The 13,500-nt window shown below is 46.3% G+C and overlaps 1 protein-coding gene across 2 annotated transcripts in view; it reads right to left on the bottom strand.

Moving 5' to 3' along the window:
* The window catches only part of SORCS1 (sortilin related VPS10 domain containing receptor 1), a 423,910-nt gene that overhangs the window by 391,643 nt on the left and 18,767 nt on the right, over window positions 1–13,500 (bottom strand). The gene's annotated exons all lie outside the window — the stretch shown is intronic.

Here is a 13,500-nt window from a genome sequence, read left to right as displayed (position 1 = left end):
ACATTCATAAATGCGCACACATTCAGAGCAATGGAGGAGCTAAAAGAGATTGTGCCTTGCGAAGATCCTGGCAGCTTGGAGGTCATTTCATCAAGATGCTGTGGGTTTGCTTTGGCAGCAAAAATAAGGAACTTGCAAAAAACACACCCTCGCTAAAAATAATCCTCCACTATTATACCCAAAAGTTAAATAGTTTACTAGTGCAGCTTAACACATGGTTTTAATCTATTAGCAGAAAGCTAGATGCTTTCTTAGATTATAAAAATTATACACACACGTGTACATATTTAATATATATATAAAAATAAAAGCTTTCCATTTTATGAGTGGTACAGCAGGTCTGTGGTCTAGCAGCCTGTATTAATTTATTAACTTTAAGCTTGTCCACCTGGGAATCTATACAAATCACTGTAATTTTACCTCACTAATGCTTGTTATCAATCTTCTCTCCTCAAGGAAATGGTGGCAAAATATTGCATAAGTTTCTTTCACCAAATGTATTCTTTTTTCTTCTCTCTCTCCCCCTCTCTCATCTGGGCTGGTATCCAAAGTCAGAATGGGCTGAGAATAGGATGTTCAGAAAGTATTTTTTAATCCTTTAATTACCATGACTTGACACAATTTAGTAATTTATGCTGGGACATCCCGATTTAAACAGATCACAGGTAAGGACAGAATCAGGTCTGCAGTGCAATTAATCATTTCTATATTACATTTTCTACCAAACAATTCCAGAAACAAAAGAACAGAAAGATCAAGGGGTCATCATAACCTAGCCTTGATGGGCAAATAATTGGCTTGACTTGGCTTCTGTGGTCACCACGGAGAAGCACACAACTCAAGTTTATTAATACACTTACATCGCTGGCCTCTGGTCTGTAGGTAGCTCACTCTGAGCCCACTACAATTCCTACAGCTGCAGCAATTTTCAGAGTTTATTATTTCTCTTCACCACAGCTGTCTTTGCATAGATAGGGGCTTTGAGTCCTAAAATACAGAGTTTGATCCTTACAATTTTTAAATTCTGTGTGTTGCCTATGGCTTGAAAAGTACAAATTTCATGCTGTTGGTTCAATATGCTCAGAGGGAGAAATAATTTGCTGTGGGAGAGTTTGCTATTTTGGCAGAATAGAGAAATCTTCCCCCACCCTCCACCCTGACACACACAGATCTGTTACTTAAGAGGAGAACTGCAGCATCAATTTTGTTTTTTTTAATAAAAAAATCACTCCGCCATTTTGTTTATTTGTGTTGCTAAGAGTGGACTGAATGATGGTACCTTATATAGCAGGTAGTTCAGAACAGTTTGTAAACATTCCTCAGTTAAATCTCAAATAAAAAAAAAACAACCCTCTATAAAGTAGGTAGGTATCATTACAGCCGTTTTAGGATGAGTAAAGGGAGGCATACAGATGTGATTTGCAAGAGATCACATTTCAGGGGTGGGAAATGAATGCTCAGTAATGCTCAATCCCCTGGTCTAACCAGCAGACGACGACACTTTCTCACCAATAACAGTGTCACTTCTTGTAGATGCTCCAGAACACTCTTGCAATCTGATGGAGCACCACTCCCCATTTACCACCACCTACAGTCCCCCCATCTTGCATCCTTCCAGACCTCCTGAGTCCCTTAGGCCAGGCATTTCAAAAGCAACCTCTGGTTTTGGCTGCCTGGCTTGACACCCATTTCCACTGATTTTCAGGGGTTCTGAGCACCCACAGTTCTCATTGACATTAGGCTGACAAATCAAGTCCAAGATGCACACCCAAAAGCTGAGGTGCCCAGTTCAAAAAGTCGGTTTTTAAAGTGTCATTCCTCCTGGTGGCCACACAGAGCTGCAGCCGGGATTCCTTCCCCAGCGCTCTCTTATAGCCACAGCCAGATCCAGATATTCGAGCCAGAGACCAAGAAACCAGCTTCCGTCTCTGGAGAAAGATGTTCGTGATATTACTCAGCTGGCACCAAGACAAGCAAGTTAATACAATATTTCTCAGGTGAGTTAAGAGCCAGCTATATAAAGCTACAGTGAGGCAGGAATGGCTTATGCAGATTTGAGGGGGTATAACTAGGCATGATGGGATGAAATAAGCAAAGGAAAATTTTGGCTGAATAGCAAGGAGAATTTGCTTTGCTAATGAGGAGATCAGTTAGACTGTGCACTAGTCTCCCAGGGGAAGTGTTGGAAGCCTTGTCACTAGGATCGTTTAAAACTGGACTGGGCAAAGCCCTGGAGAATGTAATTTTGTGAACAATTCTGCATTTGCATTTCTGGAGTCTTACAATTCCACATGGCCTGCAGTAATTTGATGGCAATTAGCCCACAGATCTGTCAAACATAGACATCTACAGGAGTCTGGGTATTTGCACCGAGGCCCTGGGCCAATGCACCAGTCCCTATTCTCCGGGGCAGCATGGCTCCTGCAGTGTCCCTTCAGAACAGTGGCTCACTAGTGTAACACCCTAGCCCAGTACATCAAATCTGGTCTCCTTGTGGTGATTGGCCCCATACACTGCAGGAGGCCAGACTAGATGATCACGATGGTCCCTTGTAGCCTTAAAGTCTAGGAGACTACAACAGCATAATGCTTCCCTAAAGCTTAGAGCTCTCCTCTAGATCAAGAAACCTGTGCGTTTGCTGCTGGAAAATCCAGGTTCAATCCCTGCTCACGACCATGGTGTCACTACAGTCACAGCAATGGAGTGTTTTGTGTGGCAAATGGACAAGCCATTGCTCGCAGCAGGAACGTAAAAGCAAAGGGAAAACCTATAATGTTGAGACACTAGACACAACTGAGGAACAATGTAGGGGGGAGGGAGGACGGGTAAGAGAGACAGGGAGGATCCCATAATATTGCAGAGCAGATGATAACTAGTATAAGGGATAATTTTACACACGAGGCCTTCACACCCATGATACAGACCGTGAATTTATCTTACACAGATTTACCTCAAGACAGCTCCTGCCTAGTCCCACTTCTGTCAGGACATTTAATTGTCATGCCATTTCACTATGGCCATTCTTACCCTGTTACTGTGTTATGTGATAGACTCTGCTATGGTTGCAGTGTAACTGACTGACTTTTGAATCATCCCATCTTCTTGCACACTTTATTTTATGACAGGTTTCAGAGGAACAGCCGTGTTGGGGGGTGTTGGGGTGTTGGGGGGTGGAGGGTGAGAAAACCTGGATTTGTGCTGGAAATGGCCCACCTGTTGATCACTTTAGATAAGCTATTACCAGCAGGACAGTGGGGTGGGAGGAGGTATTGTTTCATATTCTCTGTGTGTATATAAAGTCTGCTGCAGTTTCCACGGTATACATCTGATGAAGTGAGCTGTAGCTCACGAAAGCTCATGCTCAAATAAATTGGTTAGTCTCTAAGGTGCCACAAGTACTCCTTTTCTTTATTTTATGGTGATTCTTTTTTATTCACCTCATTAATTCAATTTGATTTGGGAAAGGAGATAATTCCCCCAAAATACAAACTCCCGGGAACATCCAACAAAAAGAAACTGGTATAGGAACATTTTAATTATAAGGTATACTAATTACATTTTTAAAAACAGCAAACAACAATATGTTGCATCTGCAAGTTTGTAATATCATTCAATTACTCTTTCCCCTCTTGCATAACGATAGGTTTCGGAGTAGAAGCCATGTTAGTCTGTATCTGCAAAAAGAAAAGGGGTACTTGTGGCACCTTAGAGACTGACAAATTTATTTGAGCATAAGCTTTCGTGAGCTACAGCCCACTTCATATCCGATGAAATGAGCTGTAGCTCACGAAAGCTGATGCTCAAATAAATTTGTTAGTCTCTAAGGTGCCACAAGTACTCCTTTTCCTTTCTCCCTGTAAATGATGCTGACAACTTCATCCTTGATGCTCATTATAAGGGGGCTTTTCTCTGGTAATGCTACAGTGAGGAACTGAGCTGTGAAATGGAACATAGCTGGGAAAGCACAGAGAATACTAGGCTACAGGATAGCCCTGAGCTGGGGAGCAGACTCCCCATAAGAGAGATGTGCCCTACATATCCTCAAAATTTCTTTCATTCAAATTTAGTTTCCTTGAAACTTCTTTCAATCTTTGCTGCATTTTCTCCTTCAAGCGACACAGTATGATGCTTTTTGTTCTTTGGGGTTCCCCTTCCCCACCCTGCAGGAAAAAAAAAGGGTGTGGAACTCACAAGGAGGAAAAAGGAGCAGGACCGATAGCTCTCATCTGCTATTAACCTCCTTGAGTCAAGTTACTGGTTGCAACTGAGTAGACCCAAAACTTAAGTATCTGGTACTTCATACCCAAGATATAATTTAAACCCAAACTTTCACAAAGAACTTTGCATGGACAGAATTGTTCCTTGATTTTTTTTTAACTTTAGTTATATAAAACCAGGTGTTTGAGTCGGGGGGATAAGATGCCAAGTGCAGCTGACTAGCCTAGCTCCATTGTATGAAATGCAATGTCACAAAACGTATAAGAAAACTGCATTTTTAAAATGCATTTCAGTGTTTGTAATCTATGCTACTAGTAATAGCTGTTATTTAAAAAAGTAGTTTTTGTCTTGACAGATTCTCAATTACATTTATCCCAGCAAACTGCCTCCCATCCCTGGCTCAAATTATTATCCAGCTACTGCTGGATGATCTGTCCCAACTTCCCTTCCCAACAGGCTGCTTTAATACCCTTTTAGTTTCTTGCTGTAGTTTCTTGACACTGAAGGAGTATTCTATTGTTTTAGATGCTGTAAGCAGGGATGAACCAAACATGTTAAAAAAGAGTGACAGGGTCAAGTCATTCCTAAGCACAGTATAGTTTACTCCGCTGCTCTTGTTTATTCATTAGGACTAGGAAACTAATGGGAAACCCAGGCTGTCAAACACAGAGTGGGTTTTAGCAGCAGAGTTGCTAAGTCTGAACATAATGCTTTCTTTTGAGAAGGTGCTAGCATGAGTTGGACAGAAAACACTCCTAAGAAGAGCAAAGTATAATGGAGATTGCATTATTGACCATTTCCATTTCTCAGAAGTGAATCAGTGCTGATGGAGGGTAGCAGGGGGAGAACGCTGGAGACCAACACCCTTTTGTGCAGAGAATGGTTAGGGTGTGGATAGCAGTGAGAGCTACCACAAGCCACTCCCCCACTGGGCCTCAACCCTGCTCAGGAGGGATAAGTGGCCATTGGCAGTTCAGTCTTCAGGAGCAGCAGTCTCTCTGCAGAGGCTGTCCAACTGTCCACCAGCAAGTAGATGGAGATTGCCAACCCATTTCATGTGGGCCTAGGGTGACCACATGTCCCGTTTTGGCCGGGACAATCTCCTTTTAAGCCCGGCCCTGGACGTCCCGACTTTTTTGGCAAAACTGGGCATTTGTCCCATCAGCTCTTCCCAACTTGATCAGTTGGGACAAATGCCCAGTTTTGCCAAAAAAGTGGGGTGTGCCCCCCTAGCAGGGTGCAGAGGAACATTTGGGATGCAAGTGATAATGCCAGCCCTGTATGGCAGGGCTTGGGTGAGCAGCAACCTCAAGGAGCTCAGGCCTGCCCTGTATGGCGCGGAGGCATCTTGGGCAAGTGGCTCAGCCAGCGCCATGCAGGGCTAGCCCCATGCGGGTTCAGTGAGCAGCTTGGGCCATCCCTGCATAGGGTGGGGGCTCAACAATGCCAGCCCCACATGGAGGGTGAGGGGGCTTGGGCGAGCAGTGACACCAGCCCTGCATGGGGGGGCAGGGCTCAGGTAAGACTTGAGTTGGGGAGGGGCTTGGGCGAGCAGCGACACCAGCCCCACAAAGCATTTCATTCTAGAGAGTTTGTGTACTAGACACTGACTCAAATTTGCACTGTGAAGCCCCAGCATAAATTACTAAATTGTGTCAAGTCATAGTAATTAAAGAATTAAAAAATACTTTCTGAACATCCTATTCTCAGCCTGTTCTGACTTTGGACATCAGCATAGCTGGCAAAGGCCAGACAGTTGAACTCCGCACATGACGGCATGCTAGCGAGATGTGAACCTCAAAAGGGGGAAGAGACTTGGATTGGTTGATGGATTCTCATGTAACTCCTACTGAAACAACTGGAAGACTCCCATTTACTTCTACTGGAGCTGGATCAGGGACCTAGATCTGGGCCCTGGAGCACATTCAACCTATAGAGTCATAGAATTTAAGGCCAGAGGGGACCACCAGATCAATTTAGATCCTACCTATCACAGGCACCAACCCCACCCAGCACCCGCACACTGAACCCAACAGAAATTAGACCAAAGTATCAGAGCTCACGGGAGACTAGACTGTTAAGTGCCACAGGCAGAGACTAGGAGGGACTGAGGTGCACCAGTGCCCGAGGCCCCTGCATTGGCAGGCAAATGATTAATGATAATCCTGGCACGTGACCCACACGCTGCAGAGGAAGGCAACCCCCTCCCCCCCAAGGTCACTGCCACTCTGACCTGAGGAAAAATTCCTTCCCAACCCCATATATGGCGATGGGTTAGGCCCTGAGCACGTGAGAAAGAACCAGCCAGCCAAGCGTCTGGGATAGAGAATGCTCGGTGCCATCTCACAGCACTGACCCTCACAGTCTAGCATCCCATCTCCAGCCACAGCCTCCATCCCTGATGTGTCAAAGGTAGGACTTCAGATTAGATTTGCCCTTCTTCCTGCACGTGCCCCACCTATCAGATACCACAGACGCCATGGTGTGCTGGGCACTTCCCCGACATGCAAGAAGCACAGACTCTGCTCTGAGGAGCTCACAGGTAGGCAGAGAAACAGGCAAATTATACACAAGTCAGCTCAGTTCACTGGGAGCACCATACTAGAAGCGGGTCTTTAAGAGTGGCACAGATGTGGACAGGGACAGGGCATTGCAGATGGGCTCAGAAAGGTCTCATCATCTATCTTAGATCCTCAAATGGCTCCCATTTGCATAGCATCTGGGCACCTCACAATCTTTACCACCTTCACCACCACAGCCCTCTCTCCCCAGTGGTATTCTCCCCATTTTACAGGTGGAGAACAGAGAACAAGTGACTTGCCCAAAGTTGGACAAGACTGTGGCAGAGTAGAGAATTGAACCCAGCTCTCCTACGTACCAGGAAAATCTTCTCGCCAGCATACCATCCTTCCTCTCTTCTGCCCAGATGTAAGGGCCCCACGGAAGAGGTTACAGAGGTGATAGCTCATGCACCTGGGGATAGAATATTACCCTAAACCTTTGTTTTACATAACAGAGATGAGCAGGCCCCGTGAATTCAGCATGGGGAAAAAGCATTAAGTGCAGTTGAGCTTGAACTGGATACGAAGCCAGCTAATGTGCAGCAGACATTGCTGATTTTCACATGCCCGCATCCAAGCTGTGATCCAAAGTGAAAATGGCTCTAAAATATTAACAGTAGCCATTACGGGAGGCTCGCTTTTGGCGGAATGTCTTATGGTTCATTTACTAAGAGAAAATGGAAGCAATGTTAGCCAGTGTTAAAATTAATCTGCCTTTATCAGAGAAAGAAAATTAATCCCTCCCTTCCCACCCCCGGTCCTCTGCTGGTGTTTCAATGGAGCCTCACACGGCTTTGGTGGTTTTAAATAACAGCTTTGCAGGGAATTTCAGTTTTCACAGTCTAATAAGCGAGAAATGGGAAAGCTCCTCTGATTTCTTGTTCAGATTCCTATTGAGGCAGGTGTACTCCCTACAGGGCACTTCCTAGTCGCTAGCATTTTGCCCAGTCTGATTTCCAGCACGCCAAGCAACGGGGCTTTCAGCTCTTCCCGTTGAGATTGCTCCCCAGCCTAATCCATCCCACTCCTCTGAAATCCCTGTGCCACCCCCAGTACCCTTAATTCCACCCCATTATCCAGTCAGCCCCTTGTGCTGCCCTAAATAATTCTTCTGGGTGGGGCATTTGTGCACAGCCTCAAAGCCTCCGGGGGCCCTGCAGAGCAGCTTGCACCTGCGGGAGACCAAGCCCCGGCTTGCAGGACTCCCTGGAGCAGGCCTCATTTCAGAGAAAGGCAGCCACTGCCACAGGCTGGTGGGACATGTGCGGGAGGGGATATGGTCACCTTCCTCCTCTCTCCCAGTGGGACAGTTTGCAGCCCTGGAAGTGAATGGAGGACGTGGTCCTTGCTCTCTCCTGAGCTCAGGAATGGAGAATAGCTCTGGCCCTCGTATGGAGCATGCAGGGGGGCTCTGTCTCTGCCACCCCCACGGAGCTAGGAATAACTTGGTGCTTATACCTTTTAGACACTTAGAGATGGCTCCCGCCATGGCCTACCACCCCTTTAGCCAAACTAGCTATTAGCAACTCCATGGCCCTTCCTCAGGGCCAAATTCCCTCCTGCAGTAGGACCCTGGCAGGGGGCTGCTGGAAGTGGAACCTTTCCTCTTCCAGGGGGATCTGCAACAGCCTCAGTGGCAGTGGCTGGAGACAAAGCGTGGGTGTGACCGGCCAGGAGGTGTATGAATCGGTGCAGCCCCCGGACAGCCTCTGCCAGCAGCACGTGCTGCCATGCTGCTTACCCTCCCCTGGGAGGCGGCAGCCCAGGCTGGTGAAGGGAGGTAGGATTTGCTCTCCTGGCACCCAGCAAGAGGGATTTTGCCCAAGCAAAGGAAAAAAGGTGGCAAAGGAGCAGGGAGGTGGGGGGTGGGGAGGGCCAGAATAAGGCAATCCAGGGAGATAGGCATGCCATGCCATGCCATGCGGCCCCCTATAGCTCCATCTCTCACTTGGCATGGCAGTAACACCCCCTATCCCGGACAGATAGGAACACTGACATTATTTATTTGTATTCTGGTGGCATCCCATCATGGGCTAGGCACTGTCTGTACACACCCCACGCCCGAGAGGGCACAGGTCCTGCTCCAAAGAGTTCGCAATTTAAGGAACAAAATCTTAGACATAGTAAGAGTTGGCTGGTTAAATTTCCTCTCCTTCTAAAGCTGTCACAGTTACTAATTTAGGCCCCAGTCCTGGGGTTGGAACCACTAACCACCCAGCACGAGGAGCAGCCCCAACTGGATGGAAATGAGGAAAGTCCATTCGGGCACACAGATTTATGCTAGCAGGACCGGATGCATATCAGTGCCCTAAAAACCTCGGGCCATATCTTCAGCTTGTATAAGTCAATGGAGCGACACCAGTTTACGCCAACAGAGGATGTGGCCCTTAATGACTCCATGGATCCCTGTAGTCCCTTCTCCACAATCTCCACAATCCTGCGTAGCCTCTTTTTGCATCTCGAAATTTAGAGAACTTTTCCCTGCATCTGTTGCCGTTACAATGTTGCCTTTTGGTCACACTTTAAAAGTAAAATCTAATTCTCCACAAGTTGCTAAGGTGCAAACACAGGTAAATCACGGTCAGGATGAAATATTTTGCTAATTAAGAAAGTTACACAATCTCCAGCCACTTCTCCCTAATGAACAATGCAATTGAATCATCATTAGAGCTGGAATGGAACCTTTTGATAACAATGGAACGATTTGTATTGAATTCGACTATATTTTGTTATTCCACTGAGACCCATCGTTTTGTTTCTCATTCTCTGAAGCCATCAGCAGCTGGCCCCCAGCCCCACCCTATCTGCTGGATTTACTTCAGACTCCCCACACAGTTCCTAAACTGTAGTTACTTTTGTTTCTAAACTGACAGAGATTCTCTTTAAATGAAAGATGCCAGGCACTTATTATGACTCCATTCATCTACTTGTATCTAGTTACTGTATCTAGAGAGCTATTATCATGTATGCAGTTCTGGCAAAATAATAATACTAAATCTGTCCAAGAGTCTTCTGTCAGTAGCAACAATCATTAGAGAACCGAGGCACGGAAAGCTACCGATGGCATCTTTAGCGGCATTGCCAACTCCCATGATTTTACCAAAAGTCTTGGTGGTTTTCATAATGCCTGGAGTCAGATGGTTACAAGATTCATTCATAGATTACAAGGCCACAACGGACCACTGCAATAATCTAATCGGACCTAAAAATATGGTCCAGAATCTCATCTTTCCTTTAAAAAGTTTCTAGCCTCATAGTTGTGGAGACAAACATGAAAATTTGAATCCCAGAACCTTAGATGGCAGGAGGCAAATAAAAGAGAACCCAAAGTGGATTACTTTTTATAACCATGAATGTTTGTAGGCAACTAGCTGATTTTGGGGAGACCTGACTCATGGTTTTTAAGCGCTGGGGTTGGCAATACCCAATGCATTGACTTCCATCCGAATGACATTGGGGTAAGAGGTGAGTGGTCAGATGATTGTGATGAGATCACCTGTCTACTAATAATTGGAGTGAGATTGCCTCCTCCATCACTGCAATATACTCACACTTCAACCCCTTGCAAATAGGCCGAGAACCAGATTAGACTAACAAGCATGATGAGCCAAATTCATCCCTGGTGTAGCTCCACTAAAGTCAATGGCCAACAGGATATCAATTTCTTATTGTGGGACGCACATCACAGGAGGTCCCATCTGGCCTTAAAATCTCTATATGAAAATCCACAACATGGAAGTAACCAGTGATTTTGTTATCCCACCTGACTACCCAACTCTCTTGCAGGGGATAAGCAGTATGAAAATGGTAGATTTTCTTCCACGAATCTTGGCCAGGAAGATGGTGTTTGTGGCTTATGAAACACAGGGGATAAGGTTTGCCGCAGGCCTTCCTTGGAATGGAGTAGCTGGGCTTCTGGATGGCTCAAGACAATTAATCTGATAGTGTCAGAATGTTTTCCTGAGAATGTATCGCCGACTATGGGACAAGTCACGTAAGAGAGGCATCATCGGGCTGTGCTCTCAGAAAAATGATCTCCGATAAGATCCACAAGGACTCCATGAGCAATGAAGTCACTCAGTATCACTCCATGTAATCTCTGATGCCCCTGAGCCACTGGGCTGATATCTGCCGACATGTCTCTTTTCTTACTGCTTTACTCATAAGAGCAAAGGAACAAAATCGCTTTGTGTTCTCTTCAGTCCCAGACAATATAGTCTCTGGGGTAGAGTGCTGGAGCTCTTCTGTAACAGAAAGCCATTCCCTGCCAAATTCAAGAAGGTAAACAAACTACATCTCCTCTGGCAAAGTTTCTCCAATATAATTTGCTTAATTACCTAGTTCCCTGATGAGGTGCTTGTTTACAGATTAAAGCTATGAGTCTAAGCGCAGACATGCAGTTAAACCAGATGAATCAGATGGACACATCAGATGCTCTGGCTGGTTGGCTTTAGAAGCTCCATTGGTGCTGGCTAGGTGACAAGATGTCTTTGATTCTTTTCCATTTTGAGATCAAGTACAAATAGCAGGGTGTATTTGGAGGAAATTGTAGCATGAAGAATCCAATTCAGATCCACTCTTCCCTTTATGCCCTACCCCTGAGACACTTATCTGCCCACATGGTATCATCTCCCTCTTCCAATCCTGCAACTCTGCCACTCTCAGACATCTCTTCTGGGATGGCTCACCAATAACCCAAGATTAACATGGCTAAATCAGAGCTCCTTAGTTTTCCATCCAAATTTTCCCCTCTTCATTGTTTCTGCTAACAGCAGTATCTTCCCTGTTCCCCAGGCTCAAAACTACAGAAGTCCGTTTTGACTGTTACCTCTTGTTCTCTCCTCATATCCAGTTTTTTTTCCTCTGAACATTTACAAGATCAAGGCTTTCTTCTCCATCTAAGAACTAAAACTCTTGTCACCTTCCACTTCGATACATGCAACAGTTTTATGCTCTGGTCTTTCCTGTCCCCACATTTCCCCTCTACAGTCCATTCCAGATGTGGCTTCTAAAACCACCATGGACCTCTCCACTGCCTCCCCCTTCTCCATCACAACAGATTTAAACTTTTCACCCTCACTTTCAAGGTCACACATACTGTAATATGCCCCCCCATACTCTTCCCTGATCTCACTGTCCCCATTGCTCCCCCGGTTTCACCAGTAACACCAGCTTCAATACCCCATTCACCAATGTCCCCCATAAGCATGATTGCACTTTCTTTCACGGTGCTGCCCTACATGCAGGGCTCTTTCCCAACTCTGGTTTGCCAAGCCACTAGCTTCTCCTCATTGGAAACCCTCAGTAGCAGGGACTTACCTTGTCTCGGTTTGGGCCCTTGTGTTGCCAAAGCTTTGCCTCAGAGTACGGCCTCCGTTTCCCCCTTCAGATGGTCAACCACCAGCTTCTAGTGCTTTTCAGTTACAAACGTCCACCCCTTCCAGAGTTAATCACAGTCCAGTGGAAGACATAAATATCAATTTCCTCTCTTCCCTCAGATTCTTGCCCGGCACAGCTCTTCCTCCACAGGCCTGTGCTGTTCTCAAGCTGTTTTAAACTTTTCTATTGCTCCAACTTCCAGCTCTCCTATCAGTCCCTTCGTCCCCTTGTTGACAGTAAGAGGCTATACCCCCTCGTGGGGGAACCCACACCCACTCTCTGCTATGAGCCTCCTGCCCTGCCACAGTTGGGTTGTCTGCTCTGTCACACAAACTTTCCTTCTCAAGATCTCTCCCTATGCACCCAGTATAGGCCCCTTCCTGGCTGCTCTCCCACGATTTAACAGCACATTGTGAAGGGGAGCCCTTACCGGCAGTGTTGCCCAGTGGTCAGGTCTGGGTATGGTAGGTTGTCTTCCTCACAGGTGTTCTCTTTTCTCACTATAGATCGGCTGTGTGGGGGTCTGTCCTGTTAGCGAGTCATTCTTAGTCTCCTGCTGCCTTTGCCATGCTCTACATCCATTCCCTTCACCCGGGGAGGCAGTTAAACCTGGCACAGATGAGGCGAAGCCCCAACCCCCATAAGGTTACGTCTACACAACAAGTGGCAGCCCACGGCAGTCAGCCTCTGAGCCTGGGTCGACAGACTCGGGCTTGCGCCACCATGCCACACACAGCTATGTAGATGTTGCAGCTCAGGCTGCTCTGAAGCTGAGGAAGCGGGTGGGCTTCAGAGCCCAAGCTCCATCCCAAAATGAAATGTCTACACAGCTATTTTTAGCATGGCAGAGTGAGGCGCACAAGCCAGAGTATGTCCGCCCTGGCTCAGAGGGTCGCGGGCTCTATATACTTCTGTGATTCCTACAACAAGGGAATAAGTAGTGTTCTGCAGCCCATCTCTTCATTGTCCTTATTTTCAATTTAAAAAACACATTAACTAAACCACCAAGGTGTTTACCTGGCTAAACTGAGTAACCACAGGATCATAGTACTATAAGCCTCACCCATCCACTCCTTACTGCCTGTAGCAGATTCCTGAGTGTGCCGAAAGGGAATCCCTGTGTCACCATCTAGTCTGACCTCCTTCTCATGGTCCGTTCCAGCCCTACATTTCTATGAGAACACTGGCCATAGAATTTCTCCCAGGAGTTCCTGCAGTGGACGGAATTACCGCTACTCGCTACCTCCTGTCTAAACATAGTCTGCCAACTGTTTGAGACAGGGATTGTGTGGGGAGCTGGGCAGGAAATGTTTGACGGAACTTTTTTCCTGAAAAATGCCAA

The sequence above is a fragment of the Caretta caretta genome, chromosome 7, assembly GCF_965140235.1.
Source record: "Caretta caretta isolate rCarCar2 chromosome 7, rCarCar1.hap1, whole genome shotgun sequence".
NCBI lineage: Eukaryota > Metazoa > Chordata > Testudines > Cheloniidae > Caretta > Caretta caretta.
The sequence above is the reverse complement of the archived record's forward strand: the minus strand, read 5'-3'. Positions and strand labels throughout refer to the sequence as shown.